Raw genomic sequence first — 15,185 nt, 5'->3', positions numbered from 1 at the left:
TTAGAGTTCACGTTAATTTAATTAACGTCACTCTTAACGTGGCCAAGTGTGCCCCTTTTTCCAACGTTAATGGTATTCACTTTTACCACTAACGTTGGAGCTTCACTTCTCTTCTACATTAGCTTCCACGTTAACGTAATTAACGTGGCAACTAACGTGGGCTATAATGGCTTTCGAAGGCGTTATTGGCGATCACTTTTCTCATTAACGTTGTAAGCTAGCTCCCATTCCACGTTAATGGTCACGTTAATTAGACTAACGTGGCTACTAACGTGGTTCTTCCTTGCTTCCTTTGTCCTGAAATCAAGCAATTAAAGTGCATCAAAGCTCTATTCCAAGTCATGAGACCATGCATTATCCAATTTGTCATTACATTCATGCATAATTCTCATGAAATCATGTAAAGTTCACAATGTTTTCTTAAATCAAGATGTAAGTGAATATCTACCCAAAACTTGCTTATTTGCTTAAGAAAATGCATGAAACTACCCTAAAATAGTAAAAAAAAGGTCAGTGAAACTGGCCAAAATGCCCTGGCATCACAACACCAAACTTAAAGCTTGCTTGTCCCTAAGCAAGTACTGAAACATAAGAATGATGAATGAAAGAACAAGAGGAACAAGTTCTTATTATAGAAGTAAAGCTCTTGGTTTATGGGGTTTCATGCATAGCAACTTAGGTTCATTCCTTTACTGGTTTCCAAGTCCTTATCATGCTTTTGAAAGCTTGCTTGATTGCATCCTATGAGATCCTTATTCTTTGATCCTCCCCCTTTTCAGGGTTTATTGCATCCTTAGGCTAAGTGCTCTGTGAGGGGGCGACTCTTAAAATAAGCTTTCAGCCAACACTCCTGAACCAGTTGGTTCAAGGTGCTAGGTGTTGAAACACCCCTAAGGACTTACTCCCTCAAGTCTCTCTCCCCCATATATGCACATCACAGGCACATGGTTTGTTATTTTCTTTCCTTGAGGCCTTGGTGTCCAGCACCTCTTTGGGTTACTAAATGTTCTGTAGCAAGGTTGCTCTTGATAGTGGATTTTCAGTTGATAATCCCGGGTTAGTTAACCTAAGTTATCAAGTGATGAAGCACTCCTAAGAACTTATTCATCCAAGTAGATCCTTGGTATAGGATCACCACAGACACATCCCTCAAGATTTAAACTCTTGGTGCCTAGCCTTATTTCTTATTACTTTTCTTTCTTTTTCAAACTCTTATTGTTCTTTCTTTTTCTTATTATGATCTTGTTGTTCGGTTAATCTCATAGAATGTGTTTCAAGCATGTAATTCAATGCATAAGTGTCCTTATACCTTACAGGAGAACCAACTTAGCTAACCTATTACCACACCACAGACCTTGAGAACTTACTCCACAATGTGAACTCCACTCTGGTTTTTCTTTTCATAACATTCTGTTTCATTAAATTCAAAGGGCAAGCATACAAGTAAGTAGGATGAAAATGAAAACAGGTAACTTGGATAGCACACATATGACAAAAGCAACTGAAAATATTAGAGACAGAATTGAAAATTCCTAAGCTACTATAGAAGCATGTTCTGTTTCATACATGATTTTCCTTATTTAGACTTCAAAGAGATAAAATGAAGAGGGAACTCCACCAACTTTTACTCACAGGGCTGCCCATGCTCTACCTCTTGTTTGTCCTCTTTGTGTCCACTTGTGTTTCCTCGTATCTGTGTCATTCTGGCTCTTTTCCAATCCTCAAGTGCTTTCCTTACTGATTCATGACTCCTTTCAACTTTTTCTCTTTCTTCTTGCGCTAAGTCATCCTTCACTTCTTCATATCTTGTGATTCCCAGATGCAATATAGGCAGTTGTCTGACTAAGTATCCTAGCCTGGCTTGAGTGTTCACATGATGTCCAGTCTCACTCATGTAAACTCCTTCTGAAAATGCCCTGTATTCGTCGAAGAGTTCTGCCTGTTCTATTTGTTTCCGATAAATCTCATGTATGTGTGCACCTTGATGTGCTTGGATATTGATTAGCTTTTGGATGGCTTCTTGTTGTTGGTCTTGCCTTTGTTCCAACCTGTGGAAGGATTCACCCCACTGTTTCCCTTGTTCCAATTGCTGTTCCATCATTTGCTTTCGCCACTTCTCCTGTTGATTCATCCATCTAGAGAGTGATTCTTCTTGGTGGTTCATCATTTGTAGTTGAAGCTCTTTCTGTGTCCCTTGATTCTCCACATATTGTCTAGATAAGCCATCAATGGCTTCCTGTAATTGGTGCATGTCCAAAGTGGCTGGAGCTTGCTCCCCTAGGTCTTGTCCTTCTACCAGTTGATCGGCTGTCCTCTTTCTTAGCCTTCGCTGAGGTAGGAGAGATGCAACAGCATGCATCCGTCGAACAGTAATAGGGATGCCAGCTTTTATCCATTCGGGGTTCTCATCTTCGAACACCATCCCAGCTCTATCACACAGACGGAAAATAGTACTGGGGTAGCCTAACTTTCCTCCAGAATCGCTTTTCTCAGCCATCTTCCTAATGCCTTGGGCTATGAGTTCATGAACCTTGATCTCCCCCCTCCCCTTTTAGTATACATTGCACCATTGTTGCTCTCTTAAGATTCACCTCTGAGTTATTCCCGGCAGAGAGGATGGATCTTCTTACAATTTCGAACCACCCCTTTGCTTCAGGGGTAAGGTCTCCTCTCTTGATGAACTTGGGCTTTCTTTGAGGATCTCGTACCCAATCAGCTCCTTGCACGCAAATATCTTGCACAATCTAGTCATAATTGGGACTGCTATCTATTCTGGAGTGATAGCTTTCCTCTGCAAATGGTATGATTCTTACTTTTAACGCCCTCATAATGCTCATGGGACTAAAATTCACTGTTGCTCCTCTTACAAAACTTATATAGGACTCATCTGCCTTATCATACCGGACCACATTTGCATAAAACTCTCTTACAAGGGTTACATTTACTTTAGTGACTGGATCAGTAAGGATTTCCCATCTTCTTTTTTCCACTTTCTCCGAAATTTCGGGGCACTCAGTTTTCTTGACTTGAAAGCCTAGCTCATATATGATCTCCTTATCAGCCATCCACCCAAATTGAAGTGCATGGTGAGAGGTTCTAAACTTCTTTTCATCAAAAGGGCGTTACTCCATAGGCTCCTTCCCCTTTCGTCTTTTAGAGCTGGATGAGGCCATGAGTGACTTCCGAATTTGAATTTATAAAAGTATGGATGATTGGTGAAAGTATCTTTGATGGGGTAAGAGGTGTTGGGTTTCGAAAGTGAGAAGTACAAAGAATGGGAATTGAAATGTGAAAGGGGTATGGAATAAGAACCACTTATATAGAAAAGTTGTGAGTAAATGAAAGGTGTGGATTGATGGTGTGGGTGTATGATGAACGGATAGGGTTTAGCATGGGATGAGCACAAGGATCATCAACTTTATGATGGGGTTGGTTCGATTTCCAAGCGTGTCATTCTTCCAATGCTGCATGGCAACATTTTCCAATGCATTCCCCTTGAAGACATGTGTATAGTCCCCTCTTTTTGAAGTGGCCGAACCCTCCTTCTTCAATTGTCCCATCAATTCCTTCCAAACTTCCCTTCATTTCCCCTAAAAAAAGAATGTTATTAATAACTTTTTGGATAATGGCGGCAAAATTAAAAAAAAGGAAAGAATAACTACTTTTTAAAATTTTTGTTTTTAAATGACTAAGTGTTATTCATGAATGCAAACCAACTAACTATTTAGTTATCCATGTATGCAACATTGGTGACACCAAACTTAGTTTGTAGCCATGTGGTGTAAAAAGATTTGTTCAAGGTTCTAAGAGTAACATGATATGAATTACATTCATGTCCTCTTAGTGTGCCTTGAACACCAAACATGTTCTTCATTATATGTTGCATAAAAGGATTCATTCAAGTATATGTCAAAGTTAATTTGGAATGCATGAACCTTGCATTATTAACTACTTTAAAAGCATATAAAACATGGGTTGCCTCCCATGAAGCGCTTCTTTAGCGTCACTAGCTTGACGTTCTGTCTTTGTCAGGGTGGTTGGTAATGCTTCAAATCTTCCCCCCTTGCAGTGAATCTATCTCCATTGGCTTCGTTAAGGATCTCCATGTGTTCTAATGAGAGAATTCTGTTGATGGTGAAAACTTTAGGCATCTGAGATGGGATGGTAGGGAGATGAGGTGGGATAACTGGGAGATAAGCTAAGATCACTTTATCCCCTGGAGAGAAATCCTCTGTAGGGATCTTCTTGTTCCTCCATCTCCTTGGTGCCTTCTTCTTTGTTTCTTTTAATGTTGCCTTGCTCTTTGTGGCCTCTTTTTCCAAGAAAATTTTGTTGCTGGTCTCATATGAATCTGGTGGTTTTGGTTCCTCTTGGATTTCCTTTAGCTGTGGTACCTTCTGACTGTTTTGCTTACCAGCCAAAGGGATTCCCAAGTGTACAACTTGTGTTTCAATGCTTGTTTCTTCCACCAGTGCCTTGTCGTGTTCTTCCCTTGGTTCCTTGTTTTCTTGATCTGCTTCTTGTGAGGGTTTGAAGACATTGAATGCGAGTTGTTCATCATGTATCCTCAGGATTAGCTCTCCTCGCTCCACATCTATAAGCGCTCTGGCTGTAGCCAGAAATGGTCTTCCCAACATGATTGGATGGAGGTTACTTTCTTCCATTTCCAATATGACAAAGTCTGTGGGAAGGAAGTAGTTCCCAACCTTCACCAACACGTTTTCAACCACTCCTACTGCTTGTTTTTAAGTTTTGTCAGCCAACCTGATGACTACATCTGTGGGCATTAGCTCATTGATCTGCAGCTTCTTCATGAGGGATAGAGGCATTAAATTAATGCTTTCTCCCAGATCACAGAGTCCCTTATCAATTACTGTTTCTCCTATGGCATAGGGGATGTGAAAACTCCCTGGATCCTTCCTTTTTGTAGGCAACTCTGGTTGAATGAGAGCACTGCACTCCTTATTCATCACTATTGTTTGCCCTCCTTTGAGTGAGCTTTTCTTGGTCAGCAGCTCCTTCATACACTTAATGTATGAGGGCATTTGTTGGAGAGCCTTGATAAATAGTATGTTTACATGGAGAGATGCAAACATATCAAGGAACTTTGAGTATATTCTCTTTTCTACACCACCCTTGAGTATTTGGGGAAAAAGTGCATAGAGTTTCAGAATCTCCTTCTGTGTAATTTTGGTTTCTTGGTGATCCTCTTCCTGCTTTTCTGCTGAGGTGTCTCTAGGTTGTACGAATGATTTGTTCAGCTTTTTCTCAATCCCCTTATCACTTATAGTGACCATCTTGCATTCTTCCCATCTTACTTTCTTTACTTCACCTCTCGGGTTTTTCTCTGTGTCACTTGGGAAGCTGTCAGTAGGTTTGGGAATCTTCTCAGAGAGGTATCCCACTTGAAATTCTAGCCTCTTGATGGCGTGTCCTTGGTTTTTTATATTGGCCCGCACCTCCTCCTTGAATACCTTGTTATCTTGGATTTTCTTACATATGCCTTCAAGTAGAGTCTCAATCCTTGAGAGTCTATCTTCGGATGATGGTGAGTTGAGATTGGAGGGATGAGAATGGCCATTTTGGTTTTGATATGGATGTTGAGAAGTGTTGTTAGGTGGGTGCTGATATGATCTCTGTGTGAAATATTGGTGAGCTACATTGTTGTTGGGGTTGTGATGTCTCTGATCTTGGCCTTGATCTTGTTGATTTCTCCACCCAAAGTTTGGGTTATTCCTCCAACCAGGATTATAAGTTTTGGAGTATGGATCATGGGTCTGCCTAGGTGAGTTCCCAATGTAGTTGGTTTGTTCCTGATCACCCTCTGCCTCTGCATTTACTCCTTCTTGAGCTGCTGATGAGGTGGTGATTGCTGCTACTTGGTTCCTTTCCATCTTCTTGGTAAGGTCAGCCAGCTGCTTGGTGATCATCTTGTTTTGAGCCAACAGTGTATCTACGTTGCTTACCTCCATCACTCCTCTAGTGTTGCCTCTTTCAGAAGCATAGAAGTAGTCATTCTCAGCTATAGTCTCAATGACATCTATGGCTTCTTCAATGGTCTTCTTCTTGTTCAGAGATCCCCCGGATGAGTAGTCTACTGCCTTCTTTGATTCATAAGAAAGACCTTCATAGAAAATGTGTAACTGCACCCATTCATTGAACATATCTGGCGGGCACCTTCTTGTCAAGTCCTTAAACCTCTCCCATGCTTCATAGAGAGTTTCACCATCTTATTGGCTGAAGATTTGTACCTCAGCTCTCAACCTGTTGATTCTTTGAGGAGGATAGAATCTCACCAAGAATTTGTTCACCACATCTTCCCAGGTTATTAAGCTCTCCTTCGGGAAAGACTCCAGCCATTTAGATGCTTTGTCCTTGAGTGAAAAGGGGAATAAAAGCAATCTATAGGTATCAAGATGAACACCATTAGACTTCACAGTATCACATATCCTCAGGAAGGTGGTTAGATATTGATTGGGGTCTTCTTGGACACTTCCTCCGAATGAACAGTTGTTCTGAACAAGGGTGATGAGCTGTGGCTTTAATTCAAAGTTATTGGCATGCATGGTTGGCTTTTGGATGCTACTTCCACAGTTTCCTGGGTTTGGATTGATATAAGAGCCTAGAACTCTTCTATCTTGTCCAGCATGATGCACTGGACCTTCTCTGCCATGGTTGTGAGCCTCTTCTTCATGATGGTTCTCCATATTCTCATCCATGTCTGGTTCAAAATACTCCTCCTCTTCCTCAGCACTAACAACTCTCTTTCCTCTTGCTTCCCTCCTTAGTCTAAGGAAGGTCCTCTCAGGTTCAGAATCAAAGGAAGTTGAAGCCCTGCTTCTTCTACCTGTCATACAACCAACAAGGCACAAGCAAGAAGGAGACAAATGCAGGAAGTATTCTCGTCAGAAATGCTATTAGTGTGAGTGATGCAATATATCAAACAGTAAGTGGGTTAGTGAACTGAATTGCAACAAATAAGAGAACACCACAAACCGGTAAGGGGTAAAGGAAAGAAAATAACTAAAACTGAAAGTAAATCACTCAAACAGAATTTAAACAAAACAAAAGAAAAATTCTCAATCTAGCTATCCAACAATTTAATCATTGTTGATACAAAATCAATCCCCGGCAACAGCGGCATAAACTTGATTCATGGAAACTTGTCTCTCAACAATTTTCCCTCAACAAGTATACCGAGTTGTCGTCAAGTAAAAACTCACAATAGAATGAGGTCGAATCCCACAGAGATTGATTGGTCAAGCAACTTTAATCAGAGGAATGTTCTAGTTGAGCTAAGAAGGAATTAAGTTGAGATTTGCAGAAAAGTAAATGGTGGGAAAGTAAATAACAGAAAATGTAATTGCTGGAAGTAAATGACGAAATGTAAATGACGGAAAGTAAATTGCAGAATCTTAAATGGGGATTTGGGGAAATGAACATAAAGGTAAATGGCAGAAAGTAAAGAGAATGGGTAAGATCAGAAGTGAAGGATTCATTGGGCTCAGGAGATGTTGTATTCTCCGGATCAAGTTCATTCTCATCTCTTCCTCAATCAATGCATTCATTGATCTCCTTGGCAATCTTAAGTGATTGGATTCCAATTCCTTGGCAACCCAATCTCTCAAATCTTGATCAATAGCCAATTTCTTGGTCTAATTGCTCATGAGAAGAGATGAAGTATGGACACTGGTTATACCACATGTATTCCCAAATCAAAGTGTTGGTAGGATTATATGTCACCATATCCATCCAAACCCCAATTTGGTCCAACATGAGAAAGCATTTCTACCATGATCTCTTCATTCCTCTTCCAAGATCCGAAGAGATCCAAGTATGAATAGCTTCTTTTCCAAGACAACTAACCAATAGGATGAAGATTGAAAGCTTTCTAGTAAAATCAAGAGAAAAGAAAGAAAAAGAATAATGAAAACTATTATTGATCCATCAAATTACAACAGAGCTCCCTAACCCAATGAAAGGGGTTTAGTTGTTCATAGCTCTGGGAATGGAAAGCGTAAATGAAAAATACATTCTGAAAACTAAAACTAGAAAGTGCAGGGAAAGTAAAATATACAGAGTGTAGTTCTCCACAAAATGCCAAAAAGCTCCCTTACTAGTTCAAAACTACTCCTATATATACTACTCTTCTGATCTTCTAGTTGGCAAGTTCAAGTCTTGGATATCGGCCTTTGGATCTTTAGTTGAAGCAGTTACACTCTTCAGTGGGCTCAGCTTTGCTTGTAGAGAAAGTGTGAGTTAGGCATGGACGTTAGTTAGGACGTTAGTGGTGTTAACGTTAAGTGAAAGTGTGGGTTCGAGAACGTTAGTGACGATCACCTTTTTCACTAACGTTCCAAGCCAAAATTGATTCACGTTAACTTCAATGTTAGTGGCACTAATGTGACCACTAACGTTGTCTCTTGGTCCTTCACAAATGTTATTGGCATTCACCTTTTCCAATAACGTTGCTTATTGCCCCTTTTCCCCACGTTAGAGTTCACGTTAGTATAGCTAACGTGACCTTTAACGTGGACTTGCCTATTCCTCGAGAGCGTTAGTGACACTTACCTTTGTCACTAACGCTCCAAATGCCCCTCCTTCCCACGTTAGAGTTCACGTTAATTAGATTAACGTGACCACTAACGTGGTTGTGATTGCCATCTCCAACATTAGTGACAAAGGTGAGTGTCACTAACGTTGGTCCATCAATTCCTCTTCCACGTTAATGTAATTAACGTGGCAACTAATGTGGGCAATAGTGGCTTAATAGTGGCTTAATCCAACGTTACTGACAAAGGTGAGTGTCACTAACGTTGGCAATTCCTTGTCCCTTCCACGTTAGAATTTACGTTAATGCAATTAACGTGACTCTTAATGTGGCCAAGTGTGCCCCTTTTTCCAACGTTAGTGGTATTCACTTTTACCACTAACGTTGGTGCTTCACTTCTCTTCCACATTAGCTTCCACGTTAACGTTATTAATATGGCAACTAACGTGGGCTATAATGGCTTTTGAAGGCGTTATTGGCGATCACTTTTCTCATTAACGTTGCAAGCTAGCTCCCATTCCACGTTAGTGGTCACGTTAATTAGACTAACGTGGCTACTAACGTGGTTCTTCCTTGCTTCCTTTGTCCTGAAATCAAGCAATTAAAGTGCATCAAAGCTCTATTCCAAGTCATGAGATCATGCATTATCCAATTTGTCATTAAATTCATGCATAATTCTCATGAAATCATGTAAAGTTCACAATGTTTGCTTGAATCAAGATGTAAGTGAATATCTAACCAAAATTTGCTTATTTGCTTAAGAAAATGCATGAAACTACCCTAAAACAGTAAAGAAAAGGTCAGTGAAACTGGCCAAAATGCCCTGGCATCAACGCGTACGCGCACAGCACGCGTACGCGTCCATGGGTGATTTCGCAAGGTGCGCGTAAGCGCCTGGTGTATGCATGCGTCCATGGGCGAGTTCAATTCTTTGGCTTTTCATGATCTTCTCCACTTGTATGCTTCCTTCCTTGCTCCCTTGATCCATTCCTAGCCTTGTTTTAATTCTGAAATCACTAACAACCATATCAAAGAATCTAGTAGAATCAAAGGGAAATAGAAATTCATAAAATTATAGGTCTAAGAGCATGTTTTCACATTTAAGCACAAATAAGGGATCAATCACAAAATCATGCTATTTCATTGAATAAATGTGAAGAAAGGTTATCAAAATGCTCTAAATTTAACACAAGATAAACCCTACAAAGGGGGTTTATTAATAGGCCATTCTTGGAGTTAAACGCCAGCTTGGATGCCAGTTTGGGCGTTTAACTCCAGTTTTGGTGCCAGTTCTGGCGTTTTATGGCAGCTCGGGTGGGCGTTTGAACGCCAGTTTGGGCCATCAAATCTCACGAAACATATAGACTATTATATAATGCTGGAAAGCCCAAGATGTCTACTTTCCAACGCAATTAAGATCGCGCCAATTGGGCTTCTGTAGCTCCCAAAAATCCATTTCGAGTGCATGAGAGTCAGAATCCAACAGCATCTGCAGTCCTTCTTCAACCTCTAAATCAGATTTTTGCTCAGGTCCCTTAATTTCATCCAGAAAATACCTGAAATCACAGAAAAACATACAAACTCATAGTAAAGTCCAGAAATGAGATTTTTTCATAAAAACTTATAAAAATATAATAAAAAGTAACTAAAACATACTAAAAACTATGTAAAAACAATGCCAAAAAGGGTATAAATTATCCGCTCATCACAACACCAAACTTAAATTGTTGCTTGTCCCCAAGTAACTAAAAACAAAATAGGATAAAAAGAAGAGAATATACAATAAGTTTCAAAAATATCAATGAAGATTAGTTTCAATTAGATGAGCGGGACTAGTAGCTTTTTGTTTCTGACATCTCACTTTATCCTTTGATGTTCAGAATGATTGGCATCCATAGGAACTCAGAATTCAGATAGTGTTATTGATTCTCGTAGTTTAGTATCTTGACTCTTGAATACAGCTACTTTATGAGTCTTGGCCGTGACCCTAAACATTTTGTTTTCCAATATTACCACCGGATACATAAATGCCACAGACACATAACTGGGTGAACCTTTTCAAATTGTGACTCAGCTTTGCTAGAGTCCCTAGTTAGAGGTGTCCAGCGCTCTTAAGCACACTCTTTTTGCTTTGGACCACAACTTTAACCACTCAGTCTCAAGTTTTTCACTTGACACCTTCACGCCACAAGCACATGGTTAGGGACAGCTTGATTTAGCCACTTAGGCCAGGATTTTATTCCTTTGGGCCCTCCTATCCATTAATGCTCAAAGCCTTGGATCCTTTTTACCCTTGCCTTTTAGTTTAAAGGGTTACTAGCTTTTTCTGCTTGCTTTTTCTTTTTCTTTCTTTTTTCTTTATTTTTTGCCACTTTCTTTTTTTTTCGCAAGCTTTGTATTTTTCACTGCTTTTTCTTGCTTCAAGAATCAATTTTATGATTTTTCACTATTAAAAATATGCACTGTTCAAGCATTCATTCAGAAAAAAAAAGTATTGCCACCACATCAAAACAATTAAACTATTTTCAAGATAAAATTCGAAATTCATGTACTTCTTGCTCTTTTGCAGAAAACACTTTTTATTTAAGAAAGGTGACAGATTCATGGAACATTCATAGCTTTAAGACATATACACTAAACACTAATGATCATGTAATGAAGACACAAACATAGTCAAAACATAAAGCATAAAAACCGAAAACAGAAAAGAAAATAAATAAGGAGATTAAAGAACGGGTCCACCTTAGTGATGATGGCTTCTTCTTCCTCTTGAAGAACCAATGGAGTTTTTGAGCTCCTCTATGTCTCTTCCTTGCTTTCGTTGCTCTTCTCTCATGGCCTTTTGGTCTTCTCTGATTTCATGGAGGATGATAGAGTGCTCTTGGTGCTCCACCCTTAGTTGCTCCATGTTGGAACTCAAATCTCCTAAAGAGGTGTTGAGTTGCTCCCAATAGTTGTGTGGAGGGAAATGCATCCCTTGAGGCATATCATGGATTTCTTGATGAGGGATTTCCTTATGCTCTTGTTGAGGTCCATGAGTGGGCTCTCTTGTTTGCTCAATCCTCTTCTTAGTAATAGGCTTGTCTCCTTCAATGAGGATGTCTTCCTCTATGACAACTCCAGCTGAATTGCATAGGTGACAGATGAGATGAGGAAAGGCTAACCTTGCTGAAGTGGAAGGTTTGTCAGCCACCTTGTATAGTTCTAGAGATATGATCTCATGAACTTCTACTTCCTCCCCAATCATGATACTATGGATCATGATAGCCCATCCATAGTTACTTTGGATCGGTTGCTAGTAGGAATGATAGAGCGTTGGATGAACTCTAACCATCCTCTAGCCACGGGTTTGAGGTCAGGCCTTCTCAATTGAACTGGCTTGCCTCTTGAGTCTCTCTTCCATTGTGCTCCTTCCACACAAATGCCTGTGAGGACTTGGTCCAACCTTTGATCAAAGTTGACTCTTCTAGTGAAAGGATGAGAATCTCCTCTCATTATTGGCAAGTTGAATGCCAATCTCACAGTTTCTGGACTGAAATCCAAGTATTTCCCCCGAACCATTGTGAGCCAATTCTTTGGGTTTGGGTTCACACTTTAATCATGGTTCTTAGTGATCCATGCATTAGTATAGAACTCTTGAACCATTAAGATTCCGACTTGTTGGATGGGGTTGGTGAGAGTTTCCCAACCTCTTCTTCGAACCTCACATCGGACCTCCGGATATTCACTCTTTTTGAGCATGAAGGGGACCTCGGGGATCACCTTTGTCTTGGCCACAACTTCATAGAAGTGGTCTTTATGGACTTTTGAGATGAATCTCTCCATCTACCATGACTCAGAGGTGGAAGCAATTGCCTTCCCTTTCCTCTTTCTAGAGGTTTCTCCGGCCTTAGGTGCCATTAATGGTTATGGAAAAACAAAAAGCAGAGCTTTTTCCCACACCAAACTTAAAAGGTTTGCTCGTCCTCGAGTAAAAGAAGAAAGAAATGAGGAGAAGAAGAAGAAATGGAGGAAATGGAGGGGTGTGTTGGATTCGGCTAAGGGGGTAAGTGTTTATGATATGTGAAATTGAAGGTGGTAAGGAGGGGTATTTATAGGGTAAGAGAGAGAGAGGGAAGTCGTGTATGAGGGGGTTGGGTTGGGAGGGAAATGTTTTTAAATTTGAATGGTGAGGTAGGTGGGGTTGGTAGGTTTTGGGGAATAGTAGATGGATATGAGTGGTGAAGAGATTTTAGGAAAGAGTGTTATGGAAAGGTGTGAAGAGGAGAGAAAGAGACGTGGGGTAGGTGGCGATCATGTGGGGTCCACAGATCCTGAGGTGTCAAGGAATTCGGGTCCCTGCACCTTTCTGGCGTTTAAACGCCCACTGTGTGCCATTTCTGGCATTTAACGCCAACTCTGCTACCTTTTCTGGCGTTAAACGCCAGGCTGATGCCCTTTTCTGGCGTTTAACGCCAACCAGACATCAAACACCCTTTTCTAGCGTTAAACGCCAGTCTGTCTGCCAATTCTGGCGTTTAACACCCAAAATACTGCCAAACAGGGCGTTAAATGCCCATTCTGCTATCCAATAAGCATGTCCTCTAGGGTGTGCTATTTTTGATGCTGTTTCTCATTCCGCTTTAATTCTGCAGTTATTTTTGTGACTCCACATGATCATCTACTTAAAGAAAACATAACTTGATAATGGAAAATAAATAAATATAATTAATAACATTGGGTTGCCTCCCAATAAGCACTTTTTTAATGTCAATAGCTTGACAGTGAGCTCTTAGAGAGCTTCACAGAGACTAAGAGCTTAATGGTGGCCTTCCAACACCAAACTTAGAAGTTGAGTGTGGGGGCTCTGTTTGACTCTGTATTGAGAGAAGCTTTTCATGCTTCCTCTCCATGGTTACAGAAGAAGATCCTTGAGCCTTAAACACGAGGTAGTCCTCATTCAATTGAAGGACTAACTCTCCTCTGTCCATATCAATCACAGCTTTTGCTGTGGCTATGAAGGGTCTTCCAAGGATAATGGATTCATCCTCTTCCTTCCCAATGTCTAGGATTATGAAATCAGCAAGGATGTACAAGCCTTCAACCTTTACTAAGACATCCTCTACAAGTCCATAAGCCTGTTTCTTTGATTTGTTTGTCAACTCTAGTGAGATTCTTGTAGCTTGTACCTCAAAGATCCCTAGTTTCTCCATTACAGAGAGTGGCATGAGGTTTATTCCTGAACCCAGGTCACACAGAGCCTTCTCAAAGGTTATGGTGCCTATGGTATAAAGTATAAGAACTTTCCGGGATCCGGTTTCTTCTGAGGTAATTTCAGTTGAGCCCAAGCATTCAGTTCATTGATGAGAAATGGAGGTTCATCCTCCCAAGTCTCATTACCAAATAGCTTGGCATTTCGCTTCATGATTGCTCCTAGATACTGAGCAAGTTGTTCGTCAACAACATCTTCATCCTCTTCAGAGGACGAATAATCATCAGAGCTCATGAATGGCAACAGTAAGTTTAGTGGAATCTCTATGGTCTCTATATGAGCCTCAGATTCCTTTGGTTCCTCAATAGGGAACACCTTAGTGGTCAGTGAACGTCCATTGAGGTCTTCCTCACTGGAAATCACTGCCTTTCCCTCCTCTAGGCCATTTTGGGTATATTGATGGCCTTGCATTCTCTCTTTGGATTCCCTTCTGTATTGCTTGGGAGAGTACTTGGAGGGAGTTCAGTAACTCTTTTCCTCAGCTGACCCACTTGTGCCTCCAAATTTCTAATGGAGGACCTTGTTTCAGTCATGAAACTGAGAGTGGGCTTAGATAGATCAGAGACTATGGTTGCTAAGTCAGAGAGGCTCTACTTAGAATTCTCTGTCTGTTGCTGAGAAAATGATGGAAAAAGGCTTGCTATTGCCAAACCTATTTCTCCCACCATTATTATTATTGAATCCTTGATTAGGCTTCTGTTGATTCTTCCATGAGAAATTTGGATGATTTCTCCATGAAGGATTGTTAGTGTTTCCATAGGATTCTCCCATATAATTCACTTCTTCCATTCCAGGATTCTCAGGGTCATAAGCTTCTTCTTCAGAGGAGACTTCTTTGGTACTGCCGGATGCAGCTTGCATTCTAGTCAGACTCTGAGAAATCACATTGACTTGCTGAGTCAATATTTTATTCTGAGCCAATATGGTATTCAGAGTATCAATCTCAAGAACTCCTTTCTTTTGAGTCATCCCATTATTCACAGGATTTCTTTCAGAAGTATACGTGAACTGGTTATTTGCAACCATTTCAATGAGTTCCTGGGCTTCTGTAGGCATTTTCTTCAGATGAAGAGATCCACCAGCAGAGTGGTCCAATGACATCTTGGACAATTCAGACAGACCATCATAGAATATGCATAAGATGCTCTATTCTGAAAGCATGTCAGAAAGACACCTTCTGATCAATTGCTTGTATCTTTTCCAAGCTTCATAGAGGGATTCGCCTTCCTTCTGTCTGAAGGTTTGGACTTCCACTCTAAGCTTGCTCATCTTTTGAGGTGGAAAGAATTTGGCCAAGAAAGCATTGACCAAATTTTCCCAAGAGTTCAGGCTTTCTTTAGGTTGTGAGTCCAACCATGTCCTAGCTCTGTCTCTTACAGCAAA

General features: G+C 40.5%; 1 non-coding gene across 1 annotated transcript; it reads left to right on the top strand.

Annotated features, from left to right (window-relative positions):
• The first annotated feature begins 6,159 nt into the window (after window positions 1-6,159).
• LOC148580666 (small nucleolar RNA R71) lies at window positions 6,160-6,266 on the top strand. Its single transcript, XR_015896001.1, has one exon. It is a non-coding gene; the product is annotated as a small nucleolar RNA R71 (small nucleolar RNA).
• Window positions 6,267-15,185: the final 8,919 nt, after the last annotated feature.

Source organism: Arachis ipaensis, chromosome B10 (assembly GCF_059453495.1).
Source record: "Arachis ipaensis isolate K30076 ecotype BB chromosome B10, ASM5945349v1, whole genome shotgun sequence".
NCBI classification, from domain to species: Eukaryota; Viridiplantae; Streptophyta; class Magnoliopsida; order Fabales; family Fabaceae; genus Arachis; species Arachis ipaensis.
This window is presented reverse-complemented; position numbering and strand designations above follow the sequence as displayed.